Source organism: Podarcis melisellensis (assembly GCF_964234715.1).
Source record: "Podarcis melisellensis genome assembly, chromosome: 7".
Classification (NCBI taxonomy): Eukaryota; Metazoa; Chordata; class Lepidosauria; order Squamata; family Lacertidae; genus Podarcis; species Podarcis melisellensis.
Genome location: NC_138539.1, coordinates 67,932,481 through 67,944,410, shown reverse-complemented (window position 1 = coordinate 67,944,410; position 11,930 = coordinate 67,932,481). Strand labels below are relative to the sequence as shown.

General features: G+C 44.7%; 1 long non-coding RNA gene across 1 annotated transcript; it reads left to right on the top strand.

Annotated features, from left to right (window-relative positions):
- The first annotated feature begins 461 nt into the window (after positions 1 to 461).
- LOC309373866 lies at positions 462 to 3,201 on the top strand. The gene is made up of 2 exons (XR_014170253.1): positions 462 to 558; positions 593 to 3,201. It is a non-coding gene; the product is annotated as an uncharacterized lncRNA (long non-coding RNA).
- Positions 3,202 to 11,930: the final 8,729 nt, after the last annotated feature.

Genomic DNA, 11,930 nt, shown 5'->3' with positions numbered 1-11,930 from the left:
GACTAAGGAGGCAATTCTATACATGCCTATCTGGACAGCAAGCCTCCATGAACGCAATAGGACTTCTGAGTAGACATTGATAGGGGTTGCATGATAGCCCATGGAGAGGAAATAAAGAGTGGCTATATAACCAGTACCTGCAGCAATTCAGCCTGCTCATCTTAATGTCTTGTCTGACCAACACAGAATGAATTGGGTTGATTCACTCTGCTCATGGGCTGATATGTCCCAGGAGCCACATCTGGAATGACAGACATTTTAGACTGTGATCTTAAGCATTTTTCCTTGGAGTGAGTGGAGTGGAGCCAGTGTGGTGTAGTGGTTAAGAGCAGTGGACTCATAATCTGGTGAACCAGGTTTGATTCCCTGCTCCTCCACATGCAGCTGCTGGGTGACCTTGAGCTAGTCACACTTCTCTGAAGTCTCTCAGCCTCACTCACCTCACAGTGTGTTTTGGGAGAGGAAGGGAAAGGAGATTGTGAACCACTTTGAGACTCCTTAGGGTAGTAATAAAGCGATATATCAAATCAAAACACCTCTTCTTCTACTTCTGCTGAGGTTAGGACTGTGGTGAGGTTAGGACTGGGGTGAGGTTAGGACTGGGGTGTTTGCATACTTTTTGAGAAGAGATCAGCTGTCTTGAGCATGGATACATAAATGAGCCATCGTATGCATGCTAAAATGTCTTGCTCTAAAAACTCTACTGCTTATTTTGTGGGATTGACCCACATTCTAGATCATAATATTTATTTCCGGGTCATGTCACCACCCGTTAAGAGATAAATAATGGTTCTCTAGAGAGTCCCTTATTTTGAATTTTTTAAATGTGATTACCCATCACTTGCTCAGCGACTGCCGAGATCTCAAGATGCAGAGGGGAGAAAAACACATATTGATTAAAAAGAGTTGCTAATGATAAGCATTATGGAAATAGCCAAGTAGCTATTATGAGATTTGTGTGTAAATGAATTAAGGGGGAAAGGAGAAAGCAATGACTGAAATCATACGTGATGCTGTTAGCAGCTTGAAGGCTTTCTAAAGAGGAAAATGCAGTAGCTGGCGTAATTATTAGCAGTGAATGAAGCAAGTTGTTATTTTTATGTCATTGATTTCTTACATTCCCTGCACTGGCAGATTAATTTAGGCACCGCTGAGACAATCTTTGACACACCAACAATTTGCAAAAGTATGCTGAAGGTCTCATCCAACAACTGTATATCCAAAATTCTCCTTAAAGCAAAAGAGGTCATAATTATCCATTGATGTTTCACACACACACACACAAACACTTTTGGTCGGGGAGGTGAAGGCAGAAGTTTGAGGGCATATGTGGGAAAGATAATAGAAAATAAATTGTAAGAAAAGATCTCATGGAAGGCAGACTGAGCATTGATGCAGCAGGTCAGGTTGCCAACTTTTTTATTGACTCTTGCTCTTGTGTCTTTAAGACTAGCCTGATTTGCACAGACATTAGGTGACAATGTTCATCTGTATGCCATGATAATCTTCACCTACCGATTTCTCAAGGTCAAACTGCTGTTTCACAGGTCCAAATCAATTTCCCCTCCTGGCCATTTGGTAATCCTAGCGTTGGCCAGGAAAGCAGAAGTACCACAGAATTTCACATGGAATTAGAATTTGGTGAGGTTTTAAATCTTGTGCACTTCAGAGAGGTTTCAGAAATATGTCTTCTAACTTCCCAGATATATTGGAGGCCAAAAAACGGGGGGGGGGGGCAGTGTCATATATAGCAAGAAAACCCTTTCGCCTCCCTGGGCACTTGGTCTTTCCTACAAGACTGCACTATTTATGTAAATACATCCGGATACACTTTCTATTATAAGCTTTTAGTTTTCTAAAATCTTTTAGTTTAGTGTTTATTAAAAATGTATAGGATTATTAGGCATTCAGGTACAAACAATTAAAGGGGGAGGGGAAACCACACAGCAAACATGAAGCTATTTTGATTCCAACGAAACTTTGAGAGAGAGAGAAAACTTCTTCAAAACACTGTATATTCTGTGATTTGAATTACGATGGGATTTGCTTTTTTCTGCTTTCATGGCCTTATAATAGCTGCAATGTGCATCTCAACCACATTCTGCAGAGGCTACAAGAATTGGGCAAATGCCTATTGTGATCTGCGCATTTAAACCCCTTCAAAATAAATGGCCTTTTCCGTACGGATTTCTTTTAATTGAAACCAATAGGCCCAAGGATTAAATAGGGCAGATGCTGTTCCTTCTATGTGACCATTTTTGTTTGCACTTCTTTCCTTTTTATATTTTAAAAGGGGGATGGGGAGGAGATGGAAGCCAGAATGGGAACCCTGGCTAGTTAGCACAGGGGAACAATTGGTTTTAGCTGTATCCCAGCCAGAGAGACATCCTGCTGCCCTCATGGGGTGGACAAAGGATTATCACTGGGATCTAATGGCCTCAATCTCTGATGGCATGAAATGACAATAGATTGCAGTGCCTCTGAGCATGTGCAGAATGCATTTCCTGCCACCGTTGCTGTGCATCTGCGGAGAAGAGGAAGGGGATGTTTTCTAGACAGATTGGACCCCTAACACGCACCTCTAGATCTTTCAATTCAATGGAGAATGGGCTGATCAGCTTCATTTCAACCCATATGCTGTTCATCCTCCAGCCATTGAAGCTGTTTTAAGACCCATCCAGCCTCAATGGCTGCAGCACATGGGCACTGCAGCAAAATAAGATAAAAATGGAGGATGCTCACCTCTCAAAGCAGAATTGCAAACATTTTATCAGTCTAGCCTTGGCCACAGCTTGGATCGTAAGTCAACACAGGTTCCTTTCCGCTGATTAAATCAAGAGGGATCAGACAGCAAGTTGGAATAATGAGCGTTGCAATCCTGTGCACACTTACCCCTGAGTAAGCTCCTCTGGAGATGGTGAGACTTGCTTCCAACGCAGAGAGGATTGTTCCCCAAGATTCCCTTATGCTTCTGGTGTGATTCTCTTTATTTCACCTTTTCCCCATGATGTGGATTTCCCTTTCCCAGACCTACTTGCCTGTTATATTTCTCGTTCAATGTAATGTTTCCCCCACTTCATTTGTTTGAGCAGTAATTTCTCACACATACACAACAAGAAGTGAATTTACCTTTTTTGAAAATCAATTTTTGTAACAAGTTATTTATATGATACTACTAAATAAACTGGTTTTTTTTTCTAACCTGCTTTTTTAAAAGAACTTATTTCAACAGAGGGGTTTGGATATAAACAATTAACGTTAGCCAAGTGTCAGGGAACTGACATCGGAACCAGAAGTGGAGGCAGGGCTCCCAAGTGATGCCGGAGAAGGGCCAAGCAGGGAGAGAGGGAACTCATTGGCTGGGGAAGGAAATCAGCGTAACACCAGGGATAAAGGGGGGCGGATGGGGGAATTGGAGAGGGGGCTCCAGGACTCTTCGCCGGAGACCAGTGGGGAGAGCACAGGTCCTCCGCTACCCACACCCACCCTGCGCAGAAGACTTCCACGCAGGGAAAGTAGGCGTAGACTTGGCGTCAAAGAACTTCTTTGCTGGAAGAAGTTCAAGAAACGCCCACTGACGGATTCTGCTAGCGACTGAAACAGCCACGAGGTGAAGGGCTGTCCAGCCAGGAAAAGGTTTAACCAGGCAACCTAGCCAGGAGTGGCGGCAACCTACGCACGAGCAACCCCATATAACCATTACACCAAGGATAAAGGACCAAGCGAGACCAATACAAAAACCCAAATGCAAGAAAAGACAGGCTGATACCTGTGCACATTTACCTAAGGTTAAGTCCTACTGAACGCAACTGAATTTACGTCTGAGCAGATAAGTATAGGCTGCACATATTCAGTTCCTTCTGATACTGAACCTTGATACCAGACCTTGTGGCATAGGTCAAGCAATAAACAAGTCCTCTTCTACGTTTCCGAGGACAATTCAAAGTGTTGGTGTTGACGTTTAAAGCCCTAAACAGCCTCAGCTCAGTATACCTAAAGAAACGTCTGCACCCCCATCATTCTGCCCGGATGCTGAGGTCCAGCGCTGAGGGCCTTCTGGCGGTTCCCTCATTGCGAGAAGCAAAGCTACAGGGAACCAGGCAGAGGGCCTTCTCGGTAGTGGCGCCCGCCCTGTGGAAAGCCCTTCCAGCAGATGTCAAAGAGATAAACACCTACCAGACTTTTAGAAGACATCTGAAGGCAGCCCTGTTTAGGGAAGTTTTTCTTTATATAAATTATATTTTATTAATTTTCCATACATTCATGCCACATTACAATTTCTATTAAATTTTCGGGTTTTGACTTCCTTTGGCTTCTCTGCCAATCATCCAAATTCTAATTTATTTAAATACACATTTCCAAATTTTGGTATTGCCTTTATACCTACCCCCCACTTCTATTTTGCCTTTTTACAATATTTCTTATGCTGTTACAGAGCTTCTCTAAATGCCACTAACGTTATTCCGTTATCACTTATACTGTTTAGGGAAGTTTTTAATGTATGATATATTAGTGTATTTTTGGTCTTTGTGGAAGCCGCCCAGAGTGGCTGGGGAAACCCAGCCAGATGGGTGGGGTACACATAATAAATTTATTATTATTATTATTATTATTATTATTATTATTATTATTATTATTACTCACAAACCCTCATAGAATCATAGGGACCACTAAGATCATCTAGTCCAACCCCCTGCAATACAGGAAAGTGGGTCTTGAACCCACAACCCTAGATTAAGAGTCTCAAATGCTCTACCATCTGAGCTAGCCCAGAGCTTAAACTAATGTGACAATAGGCATTTAGCTATTTTTCAGAAGAACCCGAAAGACCTGTTGGGTTAATAGTATGAGACGCCATACTTGTCAAGTAGAAGGTACTCTTGAGTCTTTATAAAACTCTGAGACTGAGACTATTTATTGATTCACTCCATGTACAAGCAATATCTCAAACATAATTTTGCTTGCATCCCAAGCTAAAACCACTTACAGGTCAGGGCTTTGCTGGCTGTTTCCATATGTATGCTTCCTAATTAACCAATGAATTATTCTTCTTTTCTGATTACTTTCTTCTAAGCATCTGTTTTTCCTTAGATCACTCAAGAAGATTGCTCTCTCGTACAGGGTCAGCAAGTAGCACAGTTGTGTCTCTCAGGATGCAATTCAAGGTTTCGTTTTGTTCTGAAGGCTTGACTGGCTCCCACTTATTCCTTGTTTTCGCTGCTGGAATCAACATTTGGCTTCCTTTCTGAAGTTATTAGCAGCTACAAATTGCTAGGACCACAGCCCTCCAGATGTTGATAGACTTCTGCTCTCATCGGTCTTCCCCTGACAAGAAGATGCCACAGTGTGAAGAGTGCACAAGTGGACTATCTGTTGCACAACCGATAGACAGGAGAAGCTGACAGCCCTATTTAGAAACCTTGAACTGCCTTTCCAGGCATTAGTCTCACGTTTTTTTAAAGTGTCTATCACACATTGCAGTACATAGGCATAATAGCCAAAGTGCAACAGATGTGCAAAACATTTGAACAACATTTAACAACGAACTAAACCTCTGACTGCCAAAACACCATCCCTATATAAGGTAAAGGTAAAGGGACCCCTAACCATTAAGTCCAGATGTGGCCGACTCTGGGGTTGTGGCGCTCATCTCGCTTTATTGGCCAAGGGAGCCAGCGTACAGCTTCCGGGTCATGTGGCCAGCATGACTAAGCCGCTTCTGGCGAACCAGAGCAGCGCACGGAAACGCCGTTTACCTTCCCGCCGGTGTGGTACCTGTTTATCTACTTGCACTTTGACATGCTTTCGAACTACTAGGTTGGCAGGAGCAGGGACCGAGCAACGGGAGCTCACCCTGTCATGGGGATTCGAACCACCGACCTTCTGATCGGCAAGTCCTAGGCGCTGTGATTTAACCCACAACACCACCTGCATCCCTTATCCCTATATAAGAAGGAGGGATTATTAGACTCAGGGAAATTCAATGTTTGCAGAAGTACAAAAACAATTTCGGGGAAACAATTGTGGGTGGGCGGATAGGAGCTGAGCATGCTCAGTGAGCACAGAATGGTGGAGGTCAGAAAGTGTGAAAATAGGAAGAGTAACAGAAAGGACTGGCTGGCATTCTTAATGTATGGTTGCCAGATTTTTTTCAATGAATCCGGGAACACTTTTTTTTTTTAAGCCGAGTAGCAACAGGGAGTCAGTAGTAGGGATGGTGAGGCAAAAGACCCTGGGCCCAAACACACATGCATATTGTATAAAGGTACAAAGCCCTTCTTTTGCACCCAGTGAAACATAAATGAGCAGAGTTTTTAAAAAACTGGGCAACGGCCGCCTGCAACTCCCAAGCCTCCCCCGAACAGTGAAAACAAAGGGGGAAGGGGGCAGGAGATGGGGGGGGGTGGTCAGGAGTCACGGTTGCCCAGTTTTTCAAAAAACCTCTGTGCATTTGTGTTTCACAGAGTGTGAAAGAAGGGCTTTGCACCTTGCCCTGCAGAGAAACCGTGCACCTTGCACCCATAGCTGTCAACTTACAGATTTGAAAATAAGGGACCAGCAGCCTCAAAAATAAGGGATCAGCAGCCAAAATAAGGGATTTTCAGAGCACAGGTATGTTCAGCTTCTGAGCCCCTCAGAGCCAAAGGCAGAAAGCCCAGCCAGCAGCCAAACAAAGCCTCAAGTGGTGGTTCCCACAGCGCAGCAACCCGGCAAAGGGGATGCAGCAAGGAAAACCACCGTCACCTCTCCGCTGGGAAGCGCTGAGCAAAAGTGAGTCCCCAGGCAATGCGGCTGATTTGATCAGCACAAGGCATGCAAGCTCCACCCCCCCAGTCATTCTTAGACTCCTTATTGGGTGAGCAATGCAGCCAAGTAACACAGTTGGAGCCTCCCTCCTCCCTGGCCAGCAGGGAGGGAGGGAGAGGAGCTGCTTCCTTTGAAACCCGGAAAATTTAAGGCACCTCATCAATAAGGGACAGCAGTGGGACACGGCGCTGGGATAAGGGACTTTCCCGCCAAATAAGGGACGGTTGACAGCTATGCTTGCACCCCTCCGGGGCAATTGCATGCCACCTGCCCATGACTCCCAAGCCTTCAGGAGCCGCAAGCAGGCAGCGGTTGCCCAGGAGGTTATGCAATATAATAGTTATGCAAGACCTGAGCTGTAAGATCCCCACAGCACTGTTCTCTATCTCTTTAATTTTGTATCAAAATCTATCTCTGCTCATGGCCTTCTCTCTTCAAGCCTCACCACCCTCAGTGTTGCGCACAAGACACATCATATGGGGACTTCTGGCGAGGAAAAATGGTGGGTGTCAAGGCAGCAAGCAGCTCCTGAAACCCGCCAGGGCCAACTGCTCTACCAGGCTGGCTCCGGGCTGCTGAGGCTGCCCCTGCCAAGTTTCCTGGGGACACATTTGTAACTCTGGGGACATTCCGGGGATGGAATTTGTCCACGGACAGATTTGCAAATCCGGGAACTGTCCCCGGGAACCGGGGACATCTGGTAACCGTATCTTAATGGGAAAACTCCGCTGTGCAATGTTTTGTCGCGGTTCCAGCTTGTCCTTTCTGTTACTCTTCCTATCGTCACACTTATACTTGCTCTCTCAGGCTTGCAGAGATCAGAAAGAGAACAACATATTAATATTCTCTGTGAAACTGTGGAAATATTTCCCTAAATATTCACTTCGTTGAAAAAATAATTTTAAAAGTCTCTATCTGGAACTCCCAAATGGTGAAGAAGGTGTGATAAATGCAGAGGTGTCCACGGAAACGTGGTCGCAGGCTATAATAATAGCTGTGAAATGTATTCCATTTCCCATAAGAACTGCTTCGAGTTGGCTAGGCTCCTGGCCTTGAACAACTGCAAGGCGTACAAAATTCAACAGGGGAGCCAATTTCTGGCACTCAGAGGCAGTGACAGAGCAAGCTCCACTAGCCTGCTATGCAGCCATTAAAAGAAACAGGATCCGAGCCAGAAAAATAAGTCCACAACCCTAACCAGGACGGCATACATTTCTTGAGCCATCAATACACTGCTGATCTTCCAGAGAACGCAGCCTCTTCTCGTTCCCTCTTTCCCTAATATCAGTGGATTATGTTCTCCCTGCTACCGAGACACTCAAAGATGGCGACCACAAATTTCATGTGAGGGAATCAATACCTTTCACCACCCCCACCCCTCTCCCCAGTTATTTCTCCAGCTACTTTGTGAAAGAAAAGCAACTGCGGGGGGAGGGGGCAGGAAGCATTATTTTGAACAAAAAACACCGGTGACAACGTGCGATACCTCACTCGAATGTGGCTGGTTTGGATTTATTTATTATCTTAAAAGGCAACCAAAGAAAGTGAAACTTCATCCTAAGCTGCATTAATACATTTCTGAAATACAAAACATGCCCTATGCTGAATGTTCAAGACACAATACATGTATTTTTCCCCTTCTCCCGAGTGAAAGGCTGTCAAGAATGCTTCCTATTTGTACCTTTCAAATTTTATCTGTATAAAAGGACAGGAGCTCTTTTGTATCACAGCATAAATGCATACACACAGCTCTCTACACATAGAAGGTTAATGATAATAAAGCCGGTGGATTTTGTGTATGTGTGTTTTGTCCAGGGTGAGTAAGTGGGTATTTCTTTGGTAGCATTCCAAACATTAAAATGTGCACACATTCAGAGGAAGTGGTTGAGATGCCCATTCTGCCCGAAAACATTGAGAAAAGAATTCTTGTTTCCTTTTCCACGGAAAGGGAAGAAACAATGGCCTTGCAGAGCCCAATCTTTAAAGATTTCTGATGAGATTTATATGGCAGAAAGAGCTCTCAGAGGCAAATCAATATAACTAAGTACAGTGCTCGGTTACAATCATAGACGCTGATCAAGAAAAGTGGCTTCGTCTTAACGGGCCTGTCATTTTCTTTTATTGTTGCGCAGGGTTGCCAGGGCATTGAACGTGACATTGAAAACGATACACACCGAGCATCAGAAGTTGAGAAGGAATGGGCCACCGGCTAGGAAAGAGAGAGTTTTCTAATTGGACTAAGGTCCAGAGATTGGGTAACTCCGGATGACATGAACGAGGAATCCTGATATGTTTCAGGGCACCACCGTGCATTACGGGCAAAACACAAAATCCCCAATCCCAGAATTTTATCCCAACACAGATGCACATGTTTTGAATTATGCTTCCAAGGGAGAATCTGCCAGTGGAAGAGGGTGCTTAATCTGACCCTCACCCAGCAATTGTTCCTTGCAAATTGCTCTCCCCAGAAAATTGATTGATTGATTGAACTTATATTTATATATTTGAATTTATATTTATATATTTATATATAACCCTAACTCTATTCCCGGAAGTATAAGATCAACATAAAAACCACAGTATATATAATCAGAATTAAAAACAACAACCCAATAACCCACACCCAAAAGAGCCACGTTTTAAAAAGGTTTAGGATGTCAATCAAATAAACCAAAGGCCTGGTTAGAAAGGAACAATTTGGCCTGGCGCCTAAAGGTGTATAATGAAGGCACCAGGCAAACTGCCCCAGGGAGAGCATTCCACAGATGGGGAGCCACTGCAGAGAAGGCCCGTTTTCATGTTGCCACCCTCCGGACCTCTCAAGGAAGCACATGAAGAAGGGCCTCAGAAGATGATCTCAGGGTCCAGGTTGGTTCATATGGAAAGAGGCGGTCCTTGAGGTATTGCGGTCCTGAGCCATTTAAAGCTTGATAGGTCAAAATCAGCACTTTGAATTGGGCCCTGAAACTAATGGGTAGCCAGTGCAATTGGACCAAATTTTAATTGCTTTTCCTCCCCTCAGCTGGTCTCTGAACCAAGAAGCAAGCCTGGATGAGAAGGGAGGTGGAACAAAGAAGAAAAGAGCAATGGAGGAACTTAAAAGCCCTTTCTGCCAACTCTCCTCCTTTCTTGTCTCTACATTTGTTTTGCTTCCATCTGCAAACGTGGCCTTAGACTCGTGTTTGCTAAGAGAAACATGTAATACTGCCTTAGACTACTGCCCTTTGTGCTTGTTTCTCGTTTCACAGAATGGATCCATATTTAGTAAAAAATCAAATTGTAGTACAGGTAGCTCTCCTCTTACACAGGGGTTACCAGTGATGGACCTTCAGGTCTCAAATTTGAGCGGTACCCTCTGCAATGTCAAAATTTAGTGCCCTGACTGCCTCTTGCCTTCCATTCTACACATATTTGCAACATCCTGAGGCTCCATGCCCAGTGTGACCAAACTAGTCACATTCCCCTAGATCAGTCTCTGGGGTTATATTCCTGGCTATTGCACCGGTAAACAAAATTGTGTGAATCCAGAACCGTAGAAAAACCCAGCAAATCACTCCAATGACTCTGCAATCTCCTCTTTGTTTCTCTCTGGCCTACTCTGATCCTTCTCCGACCACCTCCAAAACTCTCGGCAACCTCCTCCACTCTCTCATGACATCCAACCGACTCTCCAATCACACCCAAACACTCTCCCAATGGCTAATAGGATGGTCAACCTTTTCTCTCTCCATCTTCAATCGCATGTGAAGTCTGCATAAGACGAGATCTACCTGTTGTCAGGGACTGGGCAGAGGTGGAATGGTGGAGACCACCTCCCCAAACTGGGAGGGGTGGCTAACACCCCAGAGGACAGGATCACACTTCAAAATGACCTTGACAGATTAGAGAACTGGGCCAAAACAAACAAGATGAATTTTAACAGGGAGAAATGTAAAGTATTGCACTTGGGCAAAAAAAATGAGAGGCACAAATTCAAGATGGGTGACACCTGGCTTGAGAGCAGTACATGCGAAAAGGATCTAGGAGTCTTGGTTGACCACAAACTTGACATGAGCCAACATGAGCCAATACAGTGCAGCTAAAAAAGCCAATGCAATTCTGGGCTGCATCAATAGGAGTATAGCATCTAGATCAAGGGAAGTAATAGTGCCACTGTATTCTGCTCTGGCCAGACCTCACCTGGAGTACTGTGTCCAGTTCTGGGCACCACAGTTCAAGAACGACACTGACATACTGGAACGTGTCCAGAGGAGGGCAACCAAAATGGTCAAAGGCCTGGAAACGATGCCTTATGAGGAACGGCTAAGGGAGCTGGGCATGTTTAGCCTGGAGAAGAGGAGGTTAGGGGTGATATGATAGCCATGTTCAAATATATAAAAGGATGTCACATAGAAGAGGGAGAAAGGTTGTTTTCTGCTGCTCCAGAGAAGCGGACACGGAGCAATGGATCCAAACTACAAGAAAGAAGATTCCACCTAAACATTAGGAAGAACTTCCTGACAGTAAGAGCTGTTTTGACAGTGGAATTTGCTGCCAAGGAGTGTGGTGGAGTTTCCTTCTTTGGAGGTCTTTAAGCAGAGGCTTGACAACCATATGTCAGGAGTGCTCTGATGGTGTTTCCTGCTTGGCAGGGGGTTGGACTCGATGGCCCTTGTGGTCTCTTCCAGCTCTATGATTCTATGATTCTTCCAGAGAGGTGGAAGGGGAAGACAGTATAGATTTACAACAGGGGTTTTTGAGGGAGGTTGCAGCTCAGAGGCAGATGAGTGGAAAAGTTGGGAAATCATGGGTGAGCCAGAGCAACACTAGGCTGACACATTATCATTAGAAAACATTCCAGACCCTCCATTTCCCAGAATCTGGAGAGCCTTAAAAGTAGGAGAGCAAAGAACTCAAAGACAGAGGGCATGTAGCAGCACCCGTAGAGGAGATGATGATGATGACGACGATGAATGAGGAAGTGGGAGAGATGGGGGGGTGGAGATTCACTTGGGACAACTGCATTATCCAAGAGGTTGGGTTCTATAGCCTCTGTCTGTAAAGACTGAAATAAAAAAGGCGGTAAGAAACTTCCCCTTGTCTTTATACTTTCCTGGGCAACCAGCTGGGAGCCGCTGACAGCC